This window comes from Delphinus delphis, chromosome 16, assembly GCF_949987515.2.
Source record: "Delphinus delphis chromosome 16, mDelDel1.2, whole genome shotgun sequence".
NCBI lineage: Eukaryota > Metazoa > Chordata > Mammalia > Artiodactyla > Delphinidae > Delphinus > Delphinus delphis.
This window is the reverse complement of record NC_082698.1, coordinates 74216231-74234757: the sequence shown is the minus strand read 5'-3', so window position 1 is coordinate 74234757 and position 18527 is coordinate 74216231. Positions and strand designations below refer to the sequence as shown.

Here is an 18527-nt window from a genome sequence, read left to right as displayed (position 1 = left end):
TTCTTGCTGGATGGGTGTGGGGACGACACTGTGTCTTAGTAGGGAGGAGACTCTGTCCTCTGGGACCTTGCCTGAGGCCTTCTTATACCACATGTACTAATTTTTCCTTTCCATGGCAAGTTGATTGGATTAACAGTGACTACTGTTTCTGGATCCTGTTAAACAAGGTACCCCAAGGTCTTCATGACCTATTCTAGATGGGTTGTCCATTTGCCAGGCCCCTATTAGGAATCCTTTGTTGTTTGAAGTCATGCTTGCTTTTTATAGATCCGTAAAACACCATGGGGAAAACTGCCCATTAGTGTCTCAAATAAGATAAAAAGGAGGCTACAATTGGATGTTGCCTTAGTAACACAATAAAGGAATACAAACATTTGTCTCCCATGGGATGCTCACTTGGCTATTCCTATAGGGGCTCGCTATAAGTTGAGAGCAAACCTGGTATTTTAGCTACTCATTTCTGTGTGACAACCACTCCATGTATAGTTTCTTATAAGTGAAGTAGAGAATCTGTTATGCTGTTCACACTATGAAGATGAATCACCTCCTTGCCTGTTTCTAGCTGTTTATGCTAACAGAGGGTGTGTGTTCCTCCATGTTACAGAAGGGCTAACTTCTTTTGCCTTGACCTTGGAAAGTGTACAGTTCCAGGAGGAATATGTGTATGTTGGAGAGGAGAGGGAATGAATGATATATTTAAAATTTATAAAGGCATTTATTTAAGATAATTTCTCCCTTTATCCCCATCACAGTCTCTACCTATTTAAGTGAAACAGGACTGAATTTGAAATTCATGGACCCTAAGAAGGGGACTAGGGTGTGGATCTATTTCATCTTAGTTTGGAGAGATGTGGGCATGGCAGACAGTTGATGAGTATGTTCTTAGCTAGAATAAAGAAAAAATCTGGGCTTCCCTGATGGCTCAGTGGTTGAGAGTCTGCCTGCCAAAGCAGGGGACATGGGTTCGAGCCCTGGTCTGGGAAGATCCCACATGCCGTGGAGCAACTGGGCCCGTGAGCCATAACTACTGAGCCTGCGCGTCTGGAACCTGTGCTCCGCAACAAGAGGGGAAGCGATAGTGAGAGGCCCGCGCACTGTGATGAAGAGTGGCCCCCGCTCGCCACAACTAGAGAAGGCCCTCGCACAGCAACAAAGACCCAACACAGCCAAAAATAAAAATAAATAAATAAAAAGAAATATAGTAAACCCATTACATGTTAACACAGATAGCATATTAAAAAAAAAAACTTTAAGAAAAAATCCCCTTGTAATGTGTATTTCATTTGTCTCTCTTATGAGCCAGCATTTGGTGGAAGTTTAGGGTTAGGGTTCAGGACTGCTCAGAAGCAGTGATAGCTCACAGGAAAAAAACCCCGTGGGGACTTTCCTCGTGGTCCAGTGGCTAAGACTCCAAGCTCCTAATGCAGGGGGCCTGGGTTCAATCTCTGGTCAGGGAACTAGATCCCACGTGCCGCAACTGAGAGTTTGCATGCCAACTGAAGATCCCGTGTGCCACAGTGAAGATCCCACACGTGGCCACGAAGATCCCGTGTGCCGCAACTAAGACCTGGCCCAGCCAAATAAATAAATAAATAAATATTTTTAAAAAGGGAAAAAGCGCCATGTTTCATGTGGTCTTGGCCACCTATGTTTGCCAGGAATAAAGTGAGAGGACAGAACTGCTAGATCACCCAGCAAGAGACCCAGTGAGAGCTGGAAGCCCAGCCTGTCACAGCAGCTAGAGGGCAAGTTCCTTCAATCTTCTGCTTCCCAACATCCAAGCAACCCCCTCCCATAACTCCTATAAACACATAAATCCATTTTCTCATCAGGGTGATGACTCTCCTTGAAATGGGGCTTCTCCACGAAGTGGACATCAGAAACGCTGGCTCAGGACCTGCGGTGCTGAATGCTCACTCTGCGTCTGGGGTGGAGATAACTCCTAGAACTCTTTGGGAATCAGGATCATTTATAGTTCTGGGGGCTGGGGGTGCTTTTTAGGTCAAGGGAGGCATCAGTCTGTGTCTTGGAACGTTCTGTCTCTTTTCTCCTTTTTTCTGTAATAAAGTGAGGAGAAACCTTTAAATGCTGACCTTGGAAAAGGAAATGAATTTCCCCTCATTTCTTGGAAAAGGAACAGAACTAGGCCTGGCAGAAGCTCAAGTTGTTACAAGCAGACCCTGAGGCCAGGTCTGCCGCCCCGCACCCCATCCATCCCCGTAAAGTAAGGAGCCCTGCTTGCCTCTTTGAACTAGGAAAGTGGCTTTGGCTGAGCAGGGAGGATGTTCTTGGGCAGAGAAGAGAAGGTAGCAGAAGGTGGCAATGTTTTTCCTTCAGCGGTGGGTGCTGGCTCAACCACAACAGAAGGCAAATCCAAGGTGTGTGCATCACAGTCCGAGGCCTCGGGCGCTGGGTAGGGGCTTTTAGAGATGCCCTGGGCAGGGCAGAAAGGAGCTTGGGCCAGGGGATCTGAGCCCCTGTTGTGGCCCTCCCTTCCCCTCACTGCCTTTCTGCAGGGGCCACTTCTGCTGAGCACCGAGAAGAGGGTCGCTCTGGAGCACTGGCTCCAGAGGCAGGCTCTGCTCTGCCTCCTTTGGTGACATCTTTCACAGGGGCACAGGGCAGGACCCCACTTGGCTCCCTGTTGTTGACCACAGTGGCCTGGGTCACCCTGAGCTGTGCTGTCAGGAATAAAGACACGGAGCATTTCAGCTTACAAAGGCGATGTTCGTGGTGCTCTGAAAGGAGAAGGGCTTCACCAACTCACAGAAGATCAAGCAAAGCAATACTAGAGCCCAGTAGCTACGTGAACACAAGGATCCACCTTTGAAAGCCAGACAGAGGGGATGACAGCTGGATTATGAAGACTGCTGTAATGATGGAATATGAAAGTCACAAGTTGAATAAAAAGGCACAACTAGAGGAAAGGCTTATGCATACCTTGTGCGTGGTGTCTGTGTGTCTGTGTGTGTGGTAGGAAGAAAGGAGATGAGGTAGGAAGCAGGAAGATTGACAGGTTAAACTCGTGCTTCTTTTTTATTGACCTCTGTGAGTTAGCTTGGCCATACATATGTAGACTCTTATGTGTGTGTGTACATATGTGTGCCTGTTTTAGGTCAGGGAGTGAGGGGTAAAAGAAAGTGAAACCAGATAGACTGGAGTTCCACCTGTCAGCTAGGTGACCTCTGGGCCTTTGCACATGATATTCTTTCTGCCTGGGAGACTCCCACCCTGCTCCTGGCCTGCTAACTCCTATCCACAATTCACGTCTCAGTTTGCAGTTTGGAAGCCTTCTCCCACACCTACTCCCACCTCCGGGTTAAGACATGTACTCCTCTGCTGCCATGCATCCTGGCCTTTCCCCAGGTGTCACGCTGCACACGCTATCCTGTGATCGCTCTCTCACACACACACCTTTTGATGAAACAAAATGTGAATATACATATAGAAGGAACTTATACAATGCAATTATATTGTTTACATAATAATAATACAGTGAACATCTGTGTACTTGCACCTGGTTTAAGAGTAGGATATTTTCAGTCGCTTGGAATATACCCTCCCCCTTCCTTTCTCACTCCCCTGCCAGAGACAACCACTCTTCTGACGTTGGTGATAAACAGCCTTGCTGTTCTTTATTAGTATATATAATGAACTTTATATTATTGCAATTTTATTGCATGCATTCTTGTTTGTTTTTTTTGTTTGCGGTACGCGGGCCTCTCACTGCTGTGGCCTCTCCCGTTGTGGAACACAGGCTCTGGACGCTCAGGCTCGGCGGCCATGGCTCACGGGCCCAGCCGCTCCGCGGCATGTGGGATCTTCCCGGACCGGGGCATGAACCCGCGTCCCCTGCATCGGCAGGCTGACTCTCAACCACTGTGCCACCAGGGAAGCCCCATGCATTCTTTTGTGATGCTCACTCTCCATGAAATTTTTGGAATTTAGCTATGTTAATGCATGTAGCTATCTACAATTCATTCATTTTCACTGTTATGCAATTTTATTCCATCATATGTATATACTATAATCTCTTTATTTTCTTCTGTGCTAATGTGCATATGGGTTGCTTTCACTTTTTTCCTGTTGTTCACCGTGCTCCCAGGAAGTGTATGAGATGCATGGGCAAGAATTTCTCTAGGGTGTGTGTGTGTTATTTACAGGAAATATTTATTTATATTTGTATATATATTTACAGGAGAGAAAGTGCTGGGTTGCAGGGTGTGCACAGTTCACCTCTTCTAGGAAATGCCAAGTTGTTCCACCAGTGGTGAGTCAGAGTTCCCGTTGATCAAGTTCCCATTGATCAACATTACAAACACTGTATTGCCAAACTTTTAAATGTTTGTCGATCTGGATGTAAAATAGTATCCAATTGTGGTTTTGATTTGCATTTCTTTCATCAGTAACATGGTGGAGCATGTTTTCATATTTTAGTGTCCATTCAGGCTTTCTCTTTTATGACTTCATAAAAGTCCTCTCAAGTCTTTTGCACATTTTCCCATCGAGTATTCTTTTCTTATTGACTTTTGTGATGGAGCCGCTCGTACCAGGCTCATGAGAACCGACTGTGCCCATCTCTTCCCTCTGCACTCAGAGACCTCATGTTGGTGGCTTGAAATCGGCTATGTGGGAGTATTTATATCATGGAAATCAGCAAATGCTACAAATCAGAACCTTTTTTGGTTTGGAGAGTCTGTCGTTAGACATTTTCTAGCACATCACTGCTTATAGGAATTTTTTATGTTTCCAGGCTCTGGTCATTTGTTAATTACATGTGCTACAAATATTTTATACCATATCGTGGTTTTTAAAAATATTCCATTTAAGGTACCCTGATTAACAGAAGTTCTTCATTTCAATGTGGTTATATCTTTAAAAATTTCCCTATATGTGTAGTATGTTTTGTGTCTTATTTAAGAAATCATTCCTACTCTGACGATATTAAGAGATTCTCTCATATTTTCTTTTGAAAGTTTTGGAATTTTGCATTTTACATTTGAGTCTATAACACACCTGAAATTGATTTGTGTGGGTTGTGGGATAGGGGTCCAATTTCTTTTTTTTTTTGACATAGACCATTTTCAAAATCTTCACTGAATTTGCTACAACACTGCCTCTGCTCCATGCCTTGGCTTTTCTTGGCCCGGAGGCATGTGGGATCCCAGCTCCCCAACCAGGGATCAAACCCGCACCCCACCATTGGAAGGCAAAATCCCAACCACTGGACTACCAGGAAGTCCCGGAGAGTCTGAGTTCTTAACCAAGACAATAGTAAGCTATGTTCAGACATCACCTGCACTATTTACAGCCCTGTGATATATGTGAGAGTTGGCTTCAAACATCCAAACAGTCCAGAACCCCTGAGCTGGCATGATTCAGTTGGTTTTAGGATTAACACAGAGGAATTTATCTGCAACCCACCATCCATCTCTGTATGTCCTTCACCTAGCCTAGTGTCACCATCCAACGCTTTGTCCTACTTGCTTTATCTCTTTCTCTCCCTGTCTTTCTCTCTCTCCATGTATATACGTTTGCTATACCCTTTGAGAATAAGTTTCAGTTATCACAACCATGCCTAAGTATTTCAACCTGTCTCCTAAAACAAGGACATTCTTTTATATAACCATAATACGATTATCTAATTTAACATTGATTTTTTTCTTTTACATTTTTGAACAGTAGAATGTGTTTTATTTAAGTTTGATGTTCTTTCATGATAAATTCAGGTTATGCATATTTGGCAGAAACATTGCAGGAATGATGTTGTATCTTTCTTAGGGCATTCATCATGATGCTGGTTTGTCCTATTACTTGTGATATTAATCTTGGGTCAATATCAAGCTAGTGTCTGACATATTTTTCCATTGTAAGGATATCTTTTTTCACCTTTAAAACTGATACGTAATTTGTATAAATAATCTATTCATCAATTAACTTCTGTCTAATGGTTTAGCATCCCTTGATGGTTTTTTGCCTGAATCAGTTATTGCAATGGTGGCTGCAAAATGGTGGTTTCTAACTCTAGATCATTCCTCGTAAAGAAGGGTGTTCATTAATTCGTTCTATAACTTACACTAATAGTATGAAACCATGTATTCTATTTTTTTTTTTTTTTTTTTTTGGTACGCGGGCCTCTCACTGCTGTGGCCTCTCCTGCTGTGGAGCACAGGGTCCGGACGTGCAGGCTCAGTGGCCATGGCTCACGGGCCCAGCCACTCCGCGGCACGTGGGATCTTCCCGGACCGGGGCACGAACCCGCGTCCCCTGCATTGGCAGGCGGACTCTCAACCACTGCGCCACCAGGGAAGCCCCATGTATTCTATTTTTATTTGCTGTCTTATAATGTATTACTGTCATTTTTCATTTTCATGCTCAGATTATCTCAGATTTTGCCAGTGGGAGCCTATTCACTCTTGACACTGTGTCCTTTGTCATGCCTAATGAGTTTTCAAGCACTTTCTTACTTTCTGGCGCAAGAAAATGTGCCACAAAGTACTTTTCCTGCCTCAGTCTTGGATTTAGCCATTTTGGCCAGGATTTGTTTGTTTGATTTTTTTGGAGAGGGGATGAGGGTAGAAGGGAGAACTTTGACTATCAATTTAATTTTAAGTTTTCTGTGTTTACCCATTCACATTCTTCTTATGAACTTTTGGCTTTCTCTATTTTTATAGGATTTTATTCATTTCATTTAGGGTTTCCAATTTTTTCACATGTAATAAAATACTCCTCTGTTATTTAAAAAAATATCCACTGTATTTGTAGTGAGGTGGATGGACCTAGAGTCTGTCATACAGAGTGAAGTAAGTCAGAAAGAGAAAGACAAATACTGTATGCCAACACATATATATGGAATAAAGAAAAAAAATAGTTCTGAAGAACCTCGGGGCAGGACAGAAATAAAGACGCAGATGTAGAGAATGGACTTGAGGACACGGGGAGGGGGAAGGGTAAACTGGGACGAAGCGAAAGAGTGGCATGGACTTATATATACTACCAAATGTAAAATAGATAGCTAGTGGGAAGTAGCTGCATAGCACAGGGAGATCAGCTTGGTGCTTTGTGACCATCTAGGGGGGTGGGGTAGAGAGGGTGGGAGGGAGACGCAAGAGGGAGGAGATACGGGGATATATGTATATGTATAGCTGATTCACTTTGTTATAAAGCAGAAACTAACACACCATTGTAAAGCAATTATACTCCAATAAAGATGTTAGAAATACATATCCACTGTGTTTGCAGTTATTACCCTTTTTGATCTGTATTTTCTCTCATGTTTGCTTTTATACTTGTCTTTTTTCATTGAGGAGTATTGTGAGATGTGTGTCTATCTTATTAACTTTTACAATGACTTCAGTTTTGCTTTTGTTAATCTTCTCCATTGTTTTATTTGCTTGATCTCTGCCCTGATAGTTATCATTACCTTCTATCTTGTTTCTTTCTTCTTTTGTTGTTTTTATAAATGTATTGGCTGCATTTGGTCTTCGTTGCTGTGTGTGGGCTTTCTCTAGTTGCGGCAAGCGGGGGCTACTCTTTGTTGCAGTGTGCGGGATTCTCATTACGGTGGCTTCTCTTTGTGTGGAGCACAGGCTCTAGGCACGTGGGCTCAGTAGTTGTGGCACACGGGCTTAGTTACTCCGCGACATGTGGGATCTTCCCAGACCAGGGTTTGAACCCGTGTCTCCTGCATTGGCAGGCGGATTCTTAACCACTGTGCCACCAGGAAAGACCCTATCTTGTTTCTTTCTTTGGCTTTACTTTGTTGCTCTTTTTCCAACTTTTTAAATTGAATGCTTGGCTTGTTTGTTCTTAATCTTACTTTCTCACAAATGCATTTAAAGCTATAACTTTCCCTCTGAATATGGCTTTTTGACAAATTGTGTTTTTATCTTTTAGTTTTAGGTATTCCTCAATATCTTTTTTAACCCAAGGGCTATATTTATTTCCCAAAATTGTGGGATTAAAAAAAACTCTCTTATGCTGTTTTTGTTGTTGTTGTTGTTGTTTTTTTGCGGTACATGGGCCTCTCACTGTTGTGGCCTCTCCCGCTGCGGAGCACAGGCTCCGGACACGCAGGCTCAGCGGCCACGGCTCACGGGCCCAGCCGCTCCACGGCATGCCGGATCCTCCCAGACCGGGGCACGAACCCGCGTCCCCCGCACCGGCAGGCGGACTCTCAACCACCGCGCCACCAGGGAAGCCCTCTTATGCTGTTTTTAATTGTATTGTATTATACTTAGGAAACATGTTCTCTGTGAAATTCATCCCTTGAAATTTATTAGGGCTTCCTTTATGTCCTAGTGCATGGTCAAGTTCTGTGCATGTTCCATGTGTGCTCTAATTCAATGTGTATCAAATATCCGTTGGGTTTAGAGTTCTTTATATATCTATTTAGTATAGTGTTCAGGTCTTGGTATGGGTGCTTCTTTTCTTTGTCTGCTTGATCTATCAGTTTTGGAAATGGTATGTTAAAATATTGTTTCATCTATATAAGCTGCAATTTTGTCCACTGTGGCTTTATATATGTTGATACTATAATGGTAGTTACACATATTTTCATAAGTGTGATATGTATATTTTATTTTTCCTTTCAGTAGTTTACAGTATCCTCAGTTTTCCCTAACATTTTATCCTGAATTGTATTTTGTGAGATACCATATTTCTTTGTTTCTAACTCAAGCATTTTTCCACATTTTAACATCTCTAAGTTGAGTTTCTTCTTACACTTGCTGTCAGGGAGGCAGCAGATGTGACCTAGTTGTCATTGCCTGTATTTATGTGCACATAATGATAGCTGTTCTTTTTGTCATTACTTCAATTGAATTATGTGCATCATTGGTACTATATGTGTTGCATTTGGAACTGAAATGAAACGTTATAATATATGCACAAAGGCATGGAAATAGAGCATATTAGAGCTCTTAATATTAAATACATTTAATATTAAGAAAATAAATATTTTTCATTGGAAAAATGAATTCTAAATTATTATACAAAGCAATAATCAAATGCTTCATGGAACCCAAGAATTGAAGATACAAGTAGATGGAGGTATGTTTCTTTTATTACTAAGATTCATACAGAAGGGCTCCCTATCACACCAAGTGCTCCAATCAGAGGGAAGCTACTTTGTCAAATTCCTTGGAATGGATGAAGAAAATTAAAAACAAGTGGTTAGTATGGCCTATTGATATGTCATGCACGACTAGAGTCATGGTGTCAAATATCAATTTGTCAGAAACTTCCTGCTGACTTGATCTGAAGCTATTTAACTTCCAGTAACACATGTTTCAGTTGGGAGAAAAACATGAAGCTATGAATTACATCAAATAAGAAATGCTAATAAAACCCTGATGCTTTTGTGGAGCCACTGCTAACGTTGCTTTATTATGAGCACAGGTTGTAACAAGTAATGCATCACTATGTTGCTGTGAATAACTACCAAAATGAAAAGTTGCCACCATATTTAATTTTAAACTACAGAGCAATAACTAAGAGTGAGATATTTCTCCAAATATGGTACTGTGCTGGCACTGAAAAGAAAAGTAGGACATTAGGTAAACTGAGTGCAGACTAACTTAAAGAATATGAATAGGTGTCCAGGCAACCTAAGCAACTAATCAAGTACATCTGTTTTGATGTATCTGATCGGCTAAAGAATAAACTCATTAAAAAGTGAATTGAGTTGGTTGTTATTTCCATGAGGCAAGACCAGAGTATGAACCCTTGATGATTCCATCAACAAGCCATTTAAGAACTATTTGAAGAAGGAAAATGATTTCTGTTTGTTGTCTGAAAACCTTCCACTGGCAAGTTCTGGTAAGATTGTAAAAGCACTAGCATCAACTTACAGATTGGTGTCAGGGTCTCAGAAGAAAAGAGAGAATAGTGCCAAAGAGAAGAGCGGAGCACTCTTAAACAATTGTTCATCACAAAATCTATTATTATCCTGGAGGACATTTTAGTGTACTTAAAAACTTGGGTAACTGAGTGAAACATTAATTCAGAAGAGTTATACTCTGATGAGAAGAAGTTTTAATTTTTCCTTTTTATGTATGTATGTATTTATGTATTAACAAGGGTGATATATGATAAAAATCTACATCTAAGTAGGTATGAAAGAGTTATTTTAGGGGCTGGTCCACCTGCCGATGCAGGGGACACGGGTTCGTGCCCCGGTCCGGGAAGATCCCACATGCCGCGGAGCGGCATGGTTTATCAATTTTGTTTATCTTCTCAAAGAACCAGCTTTTAGTTTTATTGATCTTTGCTATTGTTTTCTTTGTTTCTATTACATTTATTTCTGCTCTGATTTTTATGATTTCTTTCCTTCTGCTAACTTTGGGTTTTGTTTGTTCTTCTTTCTCTAGTTCCTTTAGGTGTAACATTAGATTGTTTATTTGAGATTTTTCTTGTTTCATGAGGTAGGCTTGTATTGCTATAAACTTCCCTCTTAGAACTGCTTTTGTTGCATCCCATAGGTTTTGGATCGTCATGTCTTCATTGTCATTTGTCTCTATGTATTTTTTGATTTCCTCTTTGATTTCTTCAGTGATCTCTTGGTTATTTAGTAACGTATTGTTAAGCTTCCATGTGTTTGTATTTTTTCCGTTTTTTTCCCTGTAACATATTTCTAATCTCATAGCATTGTGGTCTGAAAAGATGCTTGTTATGATTTCAAGTTTCTTAAATTTACTGAGGCTTGATTTGTGACCCAAGATGTGATCTATCCTGGAGAATGTTCTGTGTGTACTAGAAAAGAAAGTGTAATCTGCTGTTTTTGGATAGAATGTCCTATAAATACCCATTAAATCTATCTGGTCTATTGTGTCATTTAAAGTTTGTGTTTCCTTATTAATTTTCTGTTTGGATGATCTGTCCATTGGTGTTAGTGAGTCGTTAAAGTCCCCCACTATTATTGTGATACTGTCGATTTCCTCTTTTAGAGCTCTTAGCAGTTGCCTTATGTATTGAGGTGCTCCTATGTTGGGAGCTTTTATGTTTATAATTGTTATATCTTCCTCTTGGATTGATCCCTTCATCATTATATAGTGTCCTTCCTTGTCTCTTGTAACATTCTTTATTTTAAAGTCTATTTTATCTGATATGAGTATTGCTACTGCACCTCTCTTTTGATTTCCGTTTGCATGGAATATCTTTTTCCATTCCCTCACTTTCAGTCTGTATGTGTCCCTAGGTCTGAAGTGGGTCTCTTGTAGATAGCATATATATGGGTCTTGTTTTTGTAGCCATTCAGCGAGCCTGTGTCTTTTGGTTGGAGCATTTAATCCATTCACATTTAAGGTAATTATCGATATGTATGTGCCTATTACCATTTTCTTAATTGTTTTTGTTTTTTTTTTTTGTAGGTCCTTTTCTTCTCTTGTGTTTCCCACTTAGAGAAGTTCCTTTAGCATTTGTTGTAGAGCTGGTTTGTGCTGCTGAATTCTCTTAGCTTTTGCTTGTTGGTAAAGCTTTTGATTTGTCCATCGAATCTGAATGAGATCCTTGCTGGATAGAGTAATCTTGCTTGTAGGTTCTTCCCTTTCATCACTTTAAATATGTCATGCCACTCCCTTCTGGCTTGTAGAGTTTCTGCTGAGAAATAAGCTGTTAACCTTATGGGAGTTCCCTTGTATGTTATTTGTCGTTTTTCCCTTGCTGCTTTCAATAATTTTTCTTTGTCTTTAATTTTTGCCAATTTGCTTACTATGTGTCTCAGCGTGTTTCTCCTTGGGTTTATCCTGTATGAGACTCTCTGTGCTTCCTGGACTTGGGTGGCTGTTTCCTTTCCCATTTTCAGGAAGTTTTCTACTATAATCTCTTTAAATATTTTCTTGGGTCCTTACTCTCTCTCTTCTCCTCCTGGGACCCCCATAATGTAAATGTTGTTGCGTTTAATGTTGTCCCAGGGGTCTCTTAGGCTGTCTTCATTTCTTTTCATTCTTTTTTCTTTAGTCTGTTCCACAGCAGTGAATTCCACCATTCTGTCTTCCAGGTCACGTATCCGTTCTTCTGCCTCAGTTATTCTGCAGCTGATTCCTTCTAGTGTATTTTTCATTTCAGTTATTGTATTGTTCATCTCTGTTTCTTTGTTCTTTAATTCTTCTAGGTGTTTGTTCTTTAATTCTTCTAGGTCTTTGTTAATCGTTTCTTGCATCTTCTCGATCTTTGCCTCCATTCTTTTTCTGAGGTCCTGGATCATCTTCACTATCATTATTCTGAATTCTTTTTCTGGAAGGTTGCCTGTCTCTACTTCATTTAGTTGTTTTCTGGGGTTTTATCTTGTTCCTTCATCTGGTACATAGCCCTCTGCCTTTTGATCCTGTCTATCTTTCTGTGAATGTGGTTTTTGTTCCACAGCTGCAGGACTGTAGTTCTTCTTGCTTCTGCTGTCTGCCCTCTGGTGGATGAGTCTAACTCCAGATGGATTCTTAACTACTGTGCCACCTGGGAAGCCCTTTTTTAAAAAATTTATTTTATTTTTTCTGATTCTGTGGATGAAACGTATTTATTTATTTATTTTCAGAGAAGAGACTATTTATTTAGAATGAGAACAAATCACAACAAATTATAAATTTTAAAAAGATGACAAATGTTATAAGCTCACAAAATCCAGAAAAATAGCACTACAATCAATTTTAGAACATTTCGTCACCCTGGAAAAACTCTCATACCCATTAGCAATTATTCCCCTTTTTACCTCCCCTCCCCTACAGCCCTAGGCAACCACTAATATACTTTGTCTCTATAGAGCTGCCTATTCTGGACATTTTAAGTAAATGGACTCATACACCTTGTGTAGAATCTTAATTTTTAATTGCCATAATTATGTTCTTTTCTTTTCTTTGTTTTTATATTTCTTTTCTCCTTACCTCTTCCCTCTCTTCCTTCCATCTTTCCTTTCTTCTTGCATTAATTTTCCCCTATTTTCCTTTCTTTCTTTTTTTTATCCCTCATTTCTTTCTAAAACAAAGACAGTATTTGCTGATGTATTTCAGGACCCTATTGCCCACATCTTCTATATCATACTTCTGAATTTGTTTCTCTCCTTATTTCTTTGTTTCTGTAGAACTCTCCTCATTGTGGGTTTTTGTGAGTCTTTCAGTGACAAGCCTGAGGCCCTATATATGCCTGAGTATATTTTTAATATTCTCTTAGGTTTTTGTGGAAAATTGGCTGGAGATTAAAATTCTAGTTTCAAAGTTCTTTTTCTTCAATACTTTTAAAATATTTTTCAATTGCTCTATTGCTTCCAGTGTTGCTTTTAAAAAGTTTGAGGCCAATGTGATTCTTACTCCTGTGTAAGGTTTTCTGTAAGCTTTTAGAATTTACTCTTGGTCTCTTGTTTTCTTAAGTTTCACTGTGATGAGACTGGGTGTGTCTTTATCTTGTCTGTTTAGCACTTTATGAGCCCCTTCAGTTCGAAGTCTTTATTTCTGGGAAATTTATCTTTGCCTTTATTCAAATCTGTCTCTCTCTCTCTTTTCCATTTGTGTGTGTGTGTGTAGGATTCCATTACCTCCTTCCCTTCTGGATGTTGGCACTTCCACATCTATCCTCCATGTCTTTTAGCTTGCTTTTATAGTTTTAAACACTTTATTCTTTTCTGCCTTCTGAAATGTTCTCAACTTTTTCTTTCAATCCCCTGACCTGCTCCTTAGCTCTCTCCAGCATGCTTAAGGCCCAGGCTGATAAATATTTAGGTAGTTTCCAAACGATGTTTACTATGAAAAAATAGTGCTGCAGTGAATACCCCACACCATTTCACATATGTGAAAGGATGTCTATAGGATAAATCCCCCCCCCTAAATTGGAAATGCTGAGTCAAGGGCCATCTGATTTTGTGATTTCTGATAGTTAAATTGCTCTCCATAGGAGTGGACCAATTTATACTCCAGCCAGCAATGTGTAAGAGCCCCAGCCTCAGACAGAACACCTCAGATTTTAAAAAGATTTTGCCAATCTGATAGGTGAAAAATAGTTTTTAGTGTAACTTTAATTTGCATTTCTCTCAATATGAGTAAGGTTAAGCATCTTTCCAGAATTCTTTGTATTTTTTAATGGACTTTCTATCCAATGCCTTTATACATTTAAAATTGAATTATTGGTCTTATTCATGATAATTCTTTGGAGCTCTTTGTATATTAGGGAGATTAGCTCTCTGTCTGATATGAGATACAGTGTTTCCTCCAGATTATCATTTGTTTTTTGATATATAAACACTATATTGCTTATAGTGTTTTTTTGTTTTGTTTTGTTTTTACGATACAAAATTTTTTAAATTCTCTTATAGACACATTTATCAATCTTTTCTTTCACGGACTTTAGATTTTGAGTTATGGTAAGAAAGGCTTTCCCTCCTTCAAAGTTTTAAAAAGAATCTTCCAAAAATGTTTTCTTCTAGAACTTTTTGTTCAGTTTTTAATATTGTAATCTTTAATCTATTTTGAATTTATCTTGGCTTCATGGGGCAAGTACAGATATACTAATTTTATTTCAAAATGAGTATGAAGATATCATGAAATTATTTATCAAAAAATTCATCTTCCTCCATTATTTGAGATTCCGCCTATATTGCACACTAATTTGCTCTACCTGAATCCATTACTAGATTTTAAAATCTATTCCATTGTTCCATCTGACTATCCATGAAATCAATACCATACTGTTTTAGTTACTGAGGCTTTATAAAAATTTTAATAACTAGTAGGACTCTTACTCCATCATTACTTTTCTTCCTCATAGTTTTACTAGACAGTCTTTGTTTTTTTTTTTACTTTCCAATGTATACTTAAGGACCAGTTTGTCTAGCTAAAAAAAAAGTCCATTGATATTTTCATTGAATTCACATTAAATTTATGAAGTAAGTCAGGGAGAATTCTCCTTTTTATATTATTGTCCTTCATCTCCACTTCCATTTGCTCAAGAATTCATTTTTGTTTCTCCACTGGTATTTTTAATATTTTAAGTTTTTTTTCATTTTAAATTTAACATATAGGTCTTGCATATTTCTTGAGTTTACTCCTAGGTATTTTGAGTTAATAATGCTGTATCGAAATTGAAGTCTTTTCTTAATTGATATTTTCTTTTTCTTTATTAGAGCTTTATTGAAATATATTTCACGTGCCATAAAATTCACTTAAAGTGGTTTTTAGCATAGTCACAGAGTTGGGCAACACCACTACAAACTAATTTTAGAACATCTTTTTTTTAAAATTTATTTTATTATTTGTTTTTTTATTTATTTTTCACTGTGTTGGGTCTTCATTGCTGCATGCAGGCTTTCTCTAGTTGCAGTGAGCGGGGCCTACTCTTTGTTGCAGTGTGCGGGCTTCTCATTGTGGTGGCTTCTCTTGTTGTGGAACACAGGCTCTAGGTGCACCAGCTTCAGTAGTTGTGGCATGTGGGCTCAGTAGTTGTGGCTTGTGGGCTCTAGAGCGCAGGCTCAGTAATTGTGGCACATGGGCTTAGTTGTTCCATGGCATGGGGGATCTTCCCAGACCAGGGCTCAAACCCATGTCCCCTGCATTGGCAGGCGGATTCTTAACCACTGTGCCACAAGGGAAGCCCCTTAGAACATTTTTGACCCAAAAAAGAAACCAGGTTCACATTAGCAGTCACTCCAATTCCTGTTCCTCCCCCTGCCCCAACCTGCTGCTCCAGCCCCAAGCAACCACTAATCTACTTTCTGTCACTGTTTGCCTATTCTGGACAGTTTATATAAATGGAATCATACAATATGTGGTCTTCTGTGACTACCTTTTTTTGCATAAAATAATGTTTTCATTCATGTTGTAGTATGTATCAGTACTTTGTTTTTTATTGCCAAATAATATTCCACTGTGTTACCATACCACATTTTGTGTATCCATTCATTAGCTGATAGACATTTAGGTCATTTCCACTTTGGGGCTGCTATGAATAATTCTACTATGGCCATTCGTGTACAAGTTTTTGTGTGGACATGCTTTTAATTCTCTTGGGTATTAAGAGGTTCTGGAATCAATTCCAATGTGTGTGGAGGGTGGTTTCTCACACCACCATGCAATTCTTGGACATCAGCTAAGTGTCCTACAGCTCAACTGAATTCTGACATTGTTTACCTGGAAGTGGCATCAGATTCCACAGGTTAAGGGCGCAGTCCCACAAGACTGCCCTCCCCACCCCCACCACTTCAGATGCTAGTCAAAAGTCCAGGGTGTCACTGGGGCTTCTGACCAACTGGCTATAGATTGGAAGTTCCAATAACCTCCTCCTTGGTTTGATTAATTTGCTAGAGTGGCTCACAGAACTCGAAGAAACATTTTACTTACTAGATCACCAGGTTAGTATAAAAAGATATAACTCCGAAACAGTCAGATGGAAGAGATGCATAGGGCAAGGCAGCGGTCCCCAACCTTTTTGGCACCAGGGACTGGTTTTGTGGAAGGCAGTTTTTCTACGGATGGGGTGGTGGCAGGGGAATGGTACAGGCAGTAATGGGAGTGATGGGGAGCAATGGGGAGCGGCAGATGAAGTTTTGCTAGCTCGCCCGCCACTCACCTCCTGCTGTGTGGCCCGGTTCCTAACAGGCTGGGGACCTCTGGGACAAGGCATGTGGAATGGGTGCAGAGCATCCATGCTCCCTCGCTGAGGGTGCCCCTCTCCCCAAATCTCCACGTATTCACCAACCTGGAAGCTCTCTGAGCCCAGTCCTTTTGGGTTTTATGGAGGCTTCCATACATAGCCATTATTGATTAAATCATTGGTCATTGGTGATTGATTCAACCTCTAGCCCTTCCCCCATTCCAGGAACTCAGAGAGTGGGACTGAAAGTTCCAAACCACTATTTATGGTCAGTTCCCTTGGCAACCAGCCCCCATGTTTAGGTGCTTTCCAAAAGTCACCTTATTAACATAAACACAGTGTGGTGGAAAGGGGCTTGATACAAATAACAATACACCCATTTCACCTTTACGGCTCTGAAGCCATTTCATGAACTGAGAGCAAGACACCAAATACTGTGAAAGAAGATGCTCCCATTGTTCTTATCACTCAGGAGATACCAAGGGTTTGGGGAGCTGTGAGCCAGGAACTATAAACAAAGACCAAATGTATATGAGAAAAATATTTTGGTCATCTGAATGGCCAAATACATATTTCTTATAAATCACAGTACTTCAGGTATATACCTAAGGGTGGAATTACTGGGTCATATGGTAACTCTATTTTTAGCATTTTAAGGAACTGCCAAACTGTTTTCTAAAGTGGCTGCACCATTTTATATTCCCATCAATAGTTTGTGAGGGTTTAAATTTCTATGCAACCTCATCAGTACTTGTTATTGTCCATCTTTTTTTTTCATAACCATTCTAGAGAGTATGAAGTAGTATCTCACTATGGTTTTGATTTATGTTTCCCTAATGACTAATTCTGCTGAACATCTTTTCATATGTTTATTGACTATTTGTGTGTCTTCTTTAAAGGTGTGTACTCAAGTCCTTTGCCCCGTTTAAAAATTAGGCTATTTGTCTTTTTGTTATTAGGTTGATAATTCATATTTTCTACTTGATTGTTGCTTTTATATGTGAAAAGCTATGGATTTTGGTATATTAATTTTGTTCTCTGCTAATTTAATAAATTTTCTTATTGTTATACTTTTTAATTGATTATCTTGGATTTTCCAGGTATACAATCATACCATAGTTTCTCTTTCCAGTATTTCTACTAATTTATTTCTCTTGTCTAATTGTATTGGCTGGTTCCTCCAGTGCAATATTATATCATAATGGTAATAGAGGACATTCTTGTTTTGTTTCTGACACTGTTAGGAATTCTTCTAGGGATATGAATTTTTGAGATTGATATACATTTATCATGTTATGAAGTATTAATCTATTCTTGTTTCATTTAAAATATTTAAACTAAGACTGGGTATAAAACTTATGGTCTACGGAGGTGATCATATAATTTTTCTCTTTAGAGCCATTGAATTCATGAATTATATTAATTTCCTAATATTCAGTCATCGTCTTATTCTTGGAATAAATTCTGCTTAGTCATAATGATGTATATTTATCTTAGTGCATTGATAAATTTTGTTTTTGAATATTTAATTTAGGATTTTAAAATCGGAATTAATAATTAAGATTGGTCTATACCTTCTCCCTTTTTGTGGGTGCACTCCTCGTCAGGTTTCAATGTTATATTTACTTCATAGAAAAATATTGGAAGTTTTTCTCATTTTCACCACTTCGTAGCAGTTCAAAAAGCACTGAAAGTATTGTTATTTATTAAAAGCTATGTAAATTACCTTATAAAATTATCTAAGGCTATTCTGGAGAATAATTCATTGAAACCTATGTTAGTTTTCCGGGGCTGCCATAACAAGGTACCTCAAACTGAGTGGCTTCAACAACAGAAATTTATTGTCTCACAGTTCTGGAGTCCAGAAGTCTGATATCAAGGTGTTGACAAGGTCATGCTCCTCTGCAGGCTCTGGGGAAGGATGTGTTCCAGCCCTCTCTCCTAGCTTCTGGTAATCC

At 39.4% G+C, this 18527-nt stretch overlaps 1 long non-coding RNA gene across 1 annotated transcript in view; it reads left to right on the top strand.

The window, feature by feature from the left end:
- Positions 1-4245: 4245 nt before the first annotated feature.
- Positions 4246-18527, top strand: part of LOC132439473 (uncharacterized) — a 110048-nt gene continuing 95766 nt past the window's right edge. Inside the window, exon 1 of the long non-coding RNA XR_009522364.1 lies at positions 4246-4270. This is a non-coding gene — a long non-coding RNA (uncharacterized lncRNA). The remainder of the gene's footprint in view (positions 4271-18527) is intronic.